The sequence below is a fragment of the Pinus tabuliformis genome, chromosome 7 (genome assembly GCF_031772625.1).
Source record: "Pinus tabuliformis cultivar Carrire ecotype Pingquan chromosome 7, CPIR1, whole genome shotgun sequence".
In the NCBI taxonomy this organism is placed as follows: domain Eukaryota; kingdom Viridiplantae; phylum Streptophyta; class Pinopsida; order Pinales; family Pinaceae; genus Pinus; species Pinus tabuliformis.
In genome coordinates, this window is record NC_142293.1 from 7782919 (window position 1) to 7795893 (window position 12975).

Genomic DNA, 12975 nt, shown 5'->3' on the forward strand with positions numbered 1-12975 from the left:
GAAATTCAGGGCGGCACATCAGCAGAGGAGGAGGAGTGGTATAAGTATGTGTGTCTTATCGAGGAAGATCCTACCCCAGTCAACCTCCAGGATTGATACTTGGCAGCTAGATGTCGCCCTTCTGTTAGCTGGCATGTTATTTTGCTGGCTCGATGATTACTGTTATGATTTGTTTTGTTAAAACTTTCCCCTTGGTTATTGTTTGAAAAATTTTGGTTTTTTTGGTTAAAACTGGTAAACCCTGTGAGGGTTTTTTCTGCTTTCATAGACTGGTTTCCCCATCGATGGGGCAGTCGAGCTTAGACTGTTATATTTTTTGGACAAATGATGTTCAGCATTGCTGAGGCCAGAGCCTCGATGTACTTATATTTTGTTTCATATTAATAGAATAGCTTTACTTAGAAAAAAAAAAAAGATATATATATATCTATATATATATATATATCTATATATATATAGATAGATAGATATATAAGTACAATTAATAAAGATGAGGTTTGTGATAGTTCCATTTCAAGTGAGTAGTTTTTACATGAGCTTTATGAAATTTCATTTTGATATTTAAAAAAAATGATTCATTTTGACAATCTTAAAAAAAATCCTAACTTATTTTAACTCAGAAATTATGAAGTGTTAAAAGGATAGACATAGTAGATGCACAAACGTGAGTGAAAGCTTTGAACAAAAGTTTACACCTCCACAATTTTACTTACTTCTCTATCATATTGATAAATTAAGAAATCACTTGTTAATATACAAATAGCCTCATTTGAATATATTTATTTTATTTTCAATCTACAATAAACATTTATGATCCCAATGGTGATATTATTGTGGCGATATTATTATTCCACGAGGTAGAAAAAAAATTATGCGCAAATAACTAACCCTAGTAATGCAAATCACAACCCATGAACTTTTCATTTTCCCGAACAGTATCAAACACGATAACTCATATTTAGGCTCTTGCCTAGTAACCATAACTCTCCTTAACCCTAGAATCCAAATCTCAACCCAAGGAAAAAACACTAAAATCGCAACTAACACATAATTAGCCTTACATCATACATAAAAAAGGAGATGGTTTTAGAAGCTACTAACACACAATCAACCTCTTTTGCACAATTAGAATACATAGCCATGCCTACAACCTTCCCTCTCAAATGTTCCACTTGATAGCATAGCCATTGAATGTTCCACACACTTATTCCACTGATGGTCTTCCACCCTCAAATTCTTCCTTTAGCTTCAAGCGCTAAGTCTAAATGCTAAACCCTATATCGACAAGTCACAACCACAAAAACGCCATTAAATCTCACAAACATGTATAATGCTGGTAGCTGAAAGCTCTGATACCAATTGAAAGAATTCAAAGTAAACATCGCTCTGATACCAATTGAAGGTTCAGATAGTTCACAATGGACAAACTAAAGGTTCAAATTTCCAAATCCCAAGGAAACACAATTATAATGGTCATCTCCTACTGCAACAAACTACTCATCTAGTAATGCAATAGTATGCAGCTACTGCTGCCTTGCAACACTCACTAGAATACCTTGCATCTACTATTGCGTTACAACACTGACTATGAATACATGCTATGCTTATGCTTCGTCTCAATTTATACAAAAATTGAGTTGGTTAATTTTCCATTTCTACATTGAATAGGTTGAGGCAGTGATGGTTATTTGAAAGTTGAAGAGATCATGGCGGTGGCACTTCTTCGACACAGGATAAGTTGTGGTGGTGAGGTGGTGAGGATGTGTTCGACAATTAATCTGTGACGCGGGGGTAATTATTTCCAACACTCCACCTTAATTAGGACCCACAACTTAACCTTTAATCAATATAACTCAAACATGCCTCCTCGTCTAAGTTTCACCGAGGCTTATAATGATTCAAAAGCTTTGGCATCAGCTCTTCTGCTAGATTTATTTTTCCTTTTCTTCCACATCATGTATAGTGTGAACTGCTTCATCTTTGTGTTTTTGGCGTAGGTTCCAAATTTAAATTTCTTCATTTTTTGTTGCATCTCTACCATCTTTATAACTTTATTTATCATAAAAGCATATAAAATCATTTGAAGATATCCATGGATGTCCTCTATGTCTTCAAAAAATTGTTTGTATGTGGATCGCTACCACATGCCATATTTTATAGTTTTTTTTCATCATGAATCTTTTGATTATCAATTTGCTGCAACATAAGTTCATAATAGAATTTAATCTCTTCAAAGCTCCAATACATTAAAATTTCATTTTCAATTTCAATATCATCCATACTGTCTTCAATATTCATAGCTGCAACTTCTATGTAGGCATCATCAATACATGGTTTTCCAGACCATGTTTCAAGGAACTTTGATTCTTCTTCATAGTCATTTCGTGTATGTGTACAGTGGAAATCAATGTTATAATTAAAAATATTTTCAAAACCACATTGGTTATATTCCTTCTCTCACTTTTCCATGTCTTTGTTTTCTCCTTGTGAGCTTCCTTCTTTGTTTCTCACTTTATTTCTACCTCTATCTCTATCTCTATCTCTATCTCTATCTCTGTTTATCTCTCTGTCTCTTCCACTTGGCTTTGAGACGCAAGTGGGCTTCTCTCACCAAATAACAGTGTATCAATAAGATGTTTATGTTGCATCATTTGCAACCACTCGTCACTAGTCAATTGTTCTTCATCAAATTTAACATGAACAATTTCAATTTCTCGATCCACTAAACCAGATGCTTCTCTGTTATGAACCCAACTCACAAAAAAATAGAAAATATAGATCAATGCCTTATAAATGAGCCTCTTCGAGGGGGAAACCTCCTTTACATTACACAAATGAACAATTCTTGGATGATACAAATGACAAGAACTCGTTTCTATATATAGGAGTCTAAGGGGTCATAATATAATTAGAGTCGACATAACAATAATAATGTAAGGGCACAATCATAACAATAGTGGGCTTCTATTGGGCACAATAATAACAATATGGGGACTACATGGGCACAACAATATAATAAGGGGGTTGTACTAATAACAATAAGGGGTTACACTAGTAGTATAGGGACCTAACATGCCCCTCTCCTTAAAAAAGTGTTGTCCTCAACTCTTGAGTAGTTTGGGATGCTTTTGTATAAAATTCTTGTCCTCCCATGTGGAATATTCAGTGGGTAAGTTCTTCCACTTGATGAGATACTCTGAAATTGATCGATTTTGTAGCTCTCAAGTTCTTGTTTATGTGACTCATTGAGATTCCAATATGATTTTTCCTTTTTTGTCAAGTTTTGGCAATATTTTTTGAATTGGGATCTTCTCATTATGTAAGGTCACCATTTCTTAAGTGCATGTAGTCTTGCCAACATTTCCTTCTCATAAATAGCTTTGTGTAAATACTTTCCTTTGATTCGACAACTTTCAAAAGCAATGGGTCTTTCTTCTAACATTAAAACATCACCAATTCCATTTCCTAATGCATCATATTCCACAATAAAGGTTTTTGTGAAATCTGGCGTAACTAAGACCAGTGCTTGGCACATTGGAGTCCATGAAAATGCATATTTCTTCAATAATGTTGTTTTTAGAATGTCTTCAGTCTTCATTCTTATTTGATGATATCCTGAACAAAGATATAACTTGGTGAAGTAAATTAATCCATACAATTCTTCCAATAATTCATCAATTACAGGAATGAGAAATTTATCTTTAATTATGAGTTTGTTGAGCTCTCTATAATACACACACATGCACCATGACCCATCCTTCTTGTGCATCAATATTATTGGAGAAGAGAAAGAACTTTGACTAGGTTGAATTATACCATCCTCTAGCATTTTGGCAACCATATGTTCAATTTCACTCTTTTGGGCATAGGGATATCTGTAAGGCCTGATGTTTGGAGGAGCACTTCCTGGAATCAAATGAATAGAATGATCATGATCACGAATAGGTGGGAGGCCTTTGATAGTCTCAATTACCTTGGAATGATTGTCCAAGACTTTTTGGAGATCTTTAGAAATAGATGATCTCAATGTGGGAACCTCTAACGAACATAATTGTGCAATTACACCTCGTTTTTATTTCTTTAGAAGCTTTTTCATTCTATTAGAGCTGATTATATTTCCTAGTTTCCCTATGATACCCCTTAATTCAACTTCCTTTCCTTCTGAAAAAACTTTCATGAAAAGTACATGAAAATTAAGACCTATTGTACCCAAGGATTGTAACCATTGGACTCCTAGTACAATATCAGTACCATGTTGGGTTGTGTTATATTCTTTCCACAACTAGTCGACGTAGTTAACCAGGGGGTTAGAAGGGGGCAGAGCCCCCCCTTCGTCGCGTCAATTGCATAGCAGGGGGGTCACATGGGGTTTGAGGGGTGTAGGTAACCCCACTTTATGGGGTCCTATATTAGGTTGGGCAGACCTACCTATGGTTTTGTGTATGTTTTTCACACATGGTCTTCGACGTGATGGTTTTCGGTCCATGGTTTTGGATGCGATGATTTTCAGTTCATGGTATTGGATGCTTCGGCATGTATAAATATTTATTGTAACATTGAAAGGAACATAATGAAAAATCAAGCTGGTAGTCCTAGTTTTGGGATGCAGGGGAAAATCTTTGTGTATATGTGTTTTATGTGTTATGCTCTCGCATTGTTTATTTTCTATGTTTTAGAATTCATATGTTGGTAATTTTTGTACAAGGTTAAAACTTAAATTTGGTATCAGAGCTATTTTGGCTTCAAGGGGATGCCTTTGTTGCTGAGGGGTTTCACTCGGGCCTATGGTAGACCCTGTTCAGTGGGAGATATGCAAGATCGATTCTGGTGGTGAAAGAAGATTGCGAGCAGTGGAAAGATAGAGGTCGAGAAATTTAATGGTCAAAGTTTTGAGTTGTGGAAACTCAAGATGGAGGATTTGTTGGTGGATAAAGATCAATGAATCGCGGTAGATCCAGGTACTAAACCAACGGGAGTGTCCGATGAATAATGGAAGAAGTTAGATCATAAGGCAAAGAGCACAATATGATTGTGTGTCTCATATTTAGTATTGCTAAATGTATCAAGGGAGGCTACAACTAAGGCTTTGTGGGACAAGTTAGGGAATTTGTACCAATATACGTCTCTAGTGAATAAACTTTTCCTACGGAAAAATTTGTATAACCTGAGGATGAAAGATGGAGACTTGGTGATAGAGCATCTGAACGCATTTAATACTATGGTAATTCAGTTATTATCTATTCATATTAAAATTTCAAATGAAGATAAGTGAATCAGTTTGTTGTGTTCTCTACCAGATTCGTGGGATAGTTTGGTTATTGCAATAGGTAGCAATGAAACTGCCTTGCAGTTTGATGAAATAGTCTCATCCTTGTTGATGGAGGAGATGATGTGGAAAAATATGGAGAGCCAGAATGGTGATGCCTTGTCTGCACAAGGATGGTCCCAGTATAGAAACAAAAATAAGTCATCGAGTGGGAGATCTAAATCTAGAGGGGGATTCAAATCTCTAGGAAAACCTATAAAGGTGGTTTACTAGAAATGCGGAAAGGAAGGGCACTACAAAAGGGAATGTAAATCTAAGACTCTTGAGAAAGGAAATGTATCTGATGATGCTACTTATACAGAGGTGAAAACCACCTCAGATGAAGGTGGGGATGTGTACTTGGCTTCTTCAAGTACACATGTAGATCATGAAGCATGGTTGATTGACTGAGGTGCGTCCTTTCACTTCACTCCCCATAGAGAGTGGTTCTGCAAGTATGATAAATACGATGGTGGTGATGTCTTCTTAGGGGATGATAAGAAGGCTAGAATCGTTGGTTGTGGAAACGTAAAGTTGAAGTTGCAAGGTGGAAGGGTTAGAACACTTTAGGGTGTTCTACATATTCTTGCATTGGCCAGAAATCTGATTTCTATAAGAAAGTTGGATGATGCAGGTGTAAAAATAGTGTTCGAGAAGGATAACTGCAAGATGGTTCAGGGGGAACTCATATTGATGCGTGGAGTTTGAATTGGAACTCTGTACAAGCTGCAAGGTAGCGCTGTTGTTGATGGGTGCAACAGTTCCATGGTTCCTGAAAGTGGAGTAGAAAATCTAGTGGTCTCTGGAGAGAAGACCATGTTGTGGCATCAAAGGCTTGGACATATTGGAGAGAAGGGCCTTCGAATAATTCATGGTAAAGGTATTCTAGAAGGTATGAGTAATGCCTCTCTAGATTTTGATTTCTGTGAAAATTGTGTATATGGGAGGCAGATTCGGGTGAGTTTCCCCTCTGGTGATAAGAGGGTGAAACAGATATTAGAGCTTGTGCAGAGTGATGCGTTTAGACCTATGAAGGTTCCATCACTCAGTAAGTCTGTGTATTATGTATCATTTATAGATGACTTCTCAAGGAATACATGGATATATTTCCTTAAGAAGAAATCTGAAGTCTTTGACAGGTTTTAAGAATTTAAGGCTCTGGTGGAAATCCAGACAGAGAAGAAGATAAAGGTCTCGAGGACAGATAACGATGGAGAGTTTTGCAGTAAAGAATTTGAAGAATTCTATAAGAAGTGTGGTATAGCACGATATAAGACTACTCCATATACACCTCAGCAAAATGGAGTTGCAGAAAGACTGAACAAGACGTTGATGGAAAGGGAAAGAAGCATGCTCAGTGGTGTCAGGTTAGGGCAGGAACTCTGGACAGAGGCAGCGGAGACAACATGTTACCTGGTCAACAAATCACATTCATCAACATTGGAGGATAAGACTCCACAAGAGGTATGGACTAGTAAGAAACCCTCTCTTCACATCTGAGGGTATTTGGATGTGATGCATATGTGCAGGTTCCAAATGAGAAACAAACCAAGTTGGATAGTAAATCTGAAAAGTGCATTTTTATTGGGTATAAGGATGGTTTAAAGGGTTATAAGCTATGGAACCCATTAACAAGGAAGGTTGTGTACAGCCGAGATGTGGTGTTCAGAGAGGTGAAAGATGTTATTAAACATGAAGAACAACTAAAGGAACATGAGAAGACAGAGTTTGAGCTAAAGGAAGAAGAAAAGGACTCTACAACAGAGGAGGAATCAGAAGATGAAGAGCCACAAACTCCGGGTGTGAGAAGATTAGTTCAAGAAAGAAGGCAGCCAAAAATTTATAGTCCATATTCTTTCTATTCAAATTTTTCTTTATCTATTACTGATGATGATCCCAGAACTGTGAAGGAAGCAGTAGATTCAAAGGATGGAAAACTATGGAAAGAGGCCATGGTTGATGAAATGGCATCTTTGCACAAAAATGAGGCTTGGGATCTGGTGGAGTTGCCGACTGGAAGGAAACCCATTGGCAGCAAATGGGTGTTGAAGAAGAAGAAAAATGTAGAAGGAAAGGTGGAGAAATAAAAAGCTCAGTTGGTAGCAAAAGGTTATTACCAAGTGTCAAGAATTGATTTTGGTGATCTTTCTTCTCCTATTGCCAAGGTAACTTCTATTAGATTACTTTTATCTGTTGTTGTTGCTTTTTATTTTGAGGTAGAACAGATGGATGTGAAGACAACATATCTTCATGGGGATCTATAAGAGGAGATCTACATGAAGCAACATGAAGGCTTTGTGGTTAAGGGTAAGAATGAACTGGTATGCAAGTTAAAGAAGTCTCTGTATGGGTTAAAATAGTCACCAAGGATGTGGTATCAGAAATTTGATACATTTATACGGGGACTTGGCTTCACCATAAGAAAATCATATCATTGTGTGTATTTTAAATTAATTGGTGACTATGTTATTTATCTAGTCTTGTATGTGGATGATATGTTGCTCATTGGAAATGACAAAGAAATTATCCAGGATTTGAAGACCCAATTGTCCTCCAAATTCGACATGAAAGATCTTGGTGCTGCAAAATATATTTTGGGCATGGAAATTAAAAGAGATCAGTAAAAGAGGAAGCTCTCATTAAACTAGAGGAAGTATCTTGAGACAATAATGAAAAGGTTTAATATGCAGGATAGTAAACCGATGAAGCTTCTTATTCTTGTAGGTGTAAAGTTATCCACTAAATAGTGTCCCAAGACACAAGAAGAGGAAGAGGACATGTCCCGTGTTCCATATGAAAATGAAATCGGTAGCCTCATGTATGTGATGGTCTGTACTAAACTAGACATTGCACATGTAGTGGGAGTATTGAGCAGGTTTATGTCAAAACCAGGGAAGGAGAAATGGACATCAGTGAAGTAGGTTTTTAGGTATTTGCATGGCACTAGTGATTATGGTTTGTGCTACCAAGGAAGACCAGGATTGGACAGAGTGTTGGATATTCATGGCTTTGTTGATGCAGACTGGGCTGGAGATCTGGATCAAAGAAGATCTACAAGTGGGTATGTGTTTAACCTATTGGGAGGTGTAGTTAGTTGGATAAGTAAGAAACAATCTATAGTGACAGTATCAACTATAGAGGCAGAATACATGGCAGCCACTCATGTAGGCAAGGAAGTAGTTTGATTTCAGAGATTGTGTTCAAGTATGGGGTTAGTATAAGGAGCTATAAGGATATACTGTGATAGCCAAAGTGCAATTTTCTTGGCAAATAAACCTGCATATCATTCAAAGACAAAGCATATTGAAGTTCAGTATCACTTTGTGAGGGATATGATAGAAGACAAAAAGATGTTGCTGGTAAAGGTGGACACTTTGAAGAATAATGTAGATGCATTAACAAAATATGTGAGCTCTGAGAAATTCTCTTGGTTTAGAGAAACAATGGGCGTTGTAGGGCTGGATAAATGACTAAGCTCTCCTGTGTCGCCCTGTGGAAAGAAAACAACAAGTGGGAGAATGTTGGGTTGTGTTATATTCTTTCCATGACTAGCTGACGTAGTTAACCGGCGGGTTAGAAGGGGGGTAGAGCCCCCCCTTCTTTGCGCCGATTGCGTAGAGGGGGGGATCACAGGGGGTTTGAGGGGTGCAAGTAACCCCACTCTATGGGGTCTGGGGCAGCACCCTGGAAAATTTTGGTTTTGGACTCTATATTAGGTTGGGTGGACCTACCTATGGTTTTGTGCATGTTTTTTGCACATGGCTTTGGATGTGATGGTTTTCGTTCCATGGTTTTGGACGCGATGGTTTTCGGTCCAAGGTATTGGATGCTTCGGCATGTATAAATATGTATTGTAACATTGAAAGTAACATAATGAAAAATCAAGCTGGTAGTACCATTTTTGGGATGCAGGGGAAAATCTCTATGTATATGCGTTTTATGTGTTATCCTCTCGCATTGTTTATTTTCTATGTTTTAGAATTCATATGCAGGTAATTTCTGTATGGGATTAAACTTACACACCACCCGTTGGAATGAAAATAATTGGGTTATTCAATACATATTCTCCCATGGATAGCTTGATATTGTGGCACTTTTCAAAGCAATTTATTGTTCCTCCACTTGCAAACATCACTTGACACTCTCGTGTTGGATATAGGCAGAAATTCAGTTCCTTGGCTATCTTACAATGAATAAAATTATGGGTATTGCCCAAATCAATCAACACTATTACCTTTTTATTCTTAATATGTCCTTCTATCTTAATAGTTTTAGGAGTGGTAATTTTGTCCAATGCATTACAAGATATGATTAGATTCATTTCTTATTTTTATAAGGTTGTTTCCTGTTGTATATCCACTTATTTTGATGTTTCTTGATCATATTCTTCCTCCTCTCCATAATCTATGTAAAATAATTTCTTCTCATCACACTTATGACCTTTAGTGTATTTGCTATCAAAAATGTAAGAAATCCCTTTTTCTATTTTTTCTTCCAGTTTTTGTGGTGTAAACCTTGTACGTTGTAGAAGGCTATGAGAAAAAACACTTCCATATTTATAGTTGTGAGTGGTGGGATTCCTTGTTTCCCTAATTTCGTTTTCAATTTTTCTTTCCAACCTTAATGCCTTCTCCAACGAATCAGGTTCCCAAAGACGAACCTCATGTTGAATGTTATCCTTTAAAGTCCTTATGAAGACATCAATCCTTTGCTTCTTTGGGATATCATTTACCCTTATATTCAAGTTTTTGAAGTCCTCAATGTGCTATAACATTGAACCCTTTTGTTTGAGATTAATCAATTGGCTAAAGAAGGTGTTACTCTTTGTATCCTCACAATGTGCTATCATTTACTCCGTGAAAATTGACCAAGTGATAAGTGGTTTACAAGAACAAAGGCATTTATACCATAAAAATTGATTCAAATCTAAATATAAAGAAGAAATATGTACCTTATGTAATAGTTGTACACCATGTAGATCAAAATATTGTTCCATCTGTAGTATCCAATTTACCAGATCCTTTCCATCAAACTTCCTCATATTGATTTTTATTGATCTTAGGAGATCGATCTTGAATATTATGTATCTCTGTAATTTCAAATCTCCAAGGTCTGAAATTGAGTCCTGGAGTATCCCTATGAGTCATCTTTCTAATGCCACCATTCTCATCGAAATTTCATTCTACAAGAAAGATTTATGCACAACCTACCAAGATGATCTAATTATATATCTTTTCAGAATAGAAAACTTGTACGAAGTGTCAGGTGTCATTGTTTCAAGATTTAGACCTTAAACATATACACAGAAATCTGCAGGTCGTCCTCTTTTTGTAACTTCTTACGAAACTTCAATCTGGTGCTCAGAAGGAAAGTTATGATGATTTTCCCAAGGTCGCATGTTTGGGATGTAATTTGAGAGCCTGCAAAAACCCTAATGTACTTGGATTGTATCTCTAAAAATGTCGTGAAACAAGATCTGAAATACGGGCGTGAGATTGAGCAAGTTTTTTCCTAAAATGGGTTTTAATTTCAGATTCTCAGACTTTGTAGAAAAAGAATTATAGAGAAAAATGAGCATTGACCTCTTTGAGTTGGAATTCTTGAGCTTTCAAAAACCCTAACTTCCTCACATCATATCTCCAAAAATATAGTGAGACAAGATCTAGAATTCATACCCGAGGTTCAATAAGATTTCGTCTCAAATGGTTTTTTTTCTTCGGAAACATCATAGAAAAACGTTATAGCGAAAATTCCATGATGACATGTTTGGAGTAACGAAACCCTAGAATCCAAAGCTCTCATACCAAATGTTATGAAACCATCTCACAAAAAGATAGAAAATATAGATCAACACCTTAGAAATAAACCTCTTCGAAGGGACAACCTCCTTTACGTTACACAAATGAACAATTCTTGGATGATACAAATGACAAGACCTCCTTTCTATATATAGGAGTCTAAGGGGTCATAATATAATAAGAGCCGACATAACAATAATAATGTAAGGGCACAATAATAACAATAGTGGGATTATATGGGGCACAATAATAACAATATTGGGACTACATGGCCACAAAAATATAAAAAGTGTGTTGCAATAAGAACATAATAGGTTACAGTAGTAGTATAGGGACCTAACATTCTCCATTGGCAACATTATCTATGCCAAAATCGCCAATGACACACCATCAACATTGTGATCCAATTTCAAGTGAGATTCAAAAAATATTGCTGCTACAGATCCATCTTCGTTCTCATTTTCAAGGACTACTACAATAGCTTGAGCAACAGGACTATATTAGACTTGATTATTCCCCCTTGCACCAAATTGTGCTTCCCATCTAATCCTTGTTTTGTAAAATCTAATGCTAAATTATCACATACTTCATCATATGGGTTATTAGACCAATGTCCAATTAAGTAGAAATCAAAATATTTACCAATAAACTTAGGTGGTGGTAGGAGATCAAGGCTACAGCAATCACCTTTGATTTCTTCTTTGTCTTTCCCTAGAATTTTGAGTTCCTAGGCTCCTACCTGAACTTCTCTAAACATGGCAACCATATTTTCCTTTTCTTTTGCATTCATTTTCTTAATGTGCTTCAGTTGTGATTTGCAACCTATCATTTATGATTTCATGAGGATATCTTCCCTATCACCCTAAAAAAAGAAATATTTAATATGCCCCTAGTAAAGCTTAATCTTCACCCAAAAAACTGTGATGGTGGACAAAATACAAAACTTTGATGAATTCTAAAAAAGCCAAAACACTCTCTTCAAATAAAAAATCAAACTTGAAATCTATGTTCAAACCTTCAACTTGTTGTCTCTAGGGCTATGACCCTTTGCCCAAAATGTTTTTCACTCTAAATCACACTTCTGTGAAAACATGAGGAAGGCTTCTCAATCTTTTGAGAACAGCTACTCTGCCACACACAAATTTATTTTCACAATGTTGAATGAGTGACAACCAGTGATCTTACATCTTCAACACAATGATCAACTTTCAATATGACTTTGAGCGGACTTTTCACACTGAATTTATGCCTCCTTTTAATTTACACAAACGTACACATTTTTTTTTAAGGACAAAGATTTCCAATCCTATGCTTTGACTCTTCAATGTTAACAACTTAGGCATTCAACCACACAAAACCTGCGACTACTCTTCTCAGCTCAATCCATGAAACCTCCTCAATATGGCGAGCTACTTTGCAAGCCCGTACAGAATCACATATGCAACGAGGGTTCAAGATATTATTACAGAGAAACAAATCTTAACTCTTCATGCAGAATGAAGTTGTAAACCCTTGGAGAGTTTAGCTCAATCTCGGCTCTGTTAAACTCACTTCCCACGATGTTGTTGGCTCTTGAATAATTAACTTTTGTGTTCTGGGAACTCTCCAGATGACATAATCGAAATTACAATGTCTCCTCTACCAATCCATTCAACTCTTGGGTCAGGCATTTGATCAGAGAAGACAAATGTTCCTTCTTCTTCTAGTGGTGTTAGTTGCATAGTGAGAGATAATAATATCTTGAAAAATCTGAGGTGGAGGGAAAATATAAATATTCTGAACACAGTTGTTGTTCTCATTATATGTTAACTTCGATAACAACGATGGATAGCCAATAAATTAAATGGGCGAAACATAGCAGATCAATTTCCA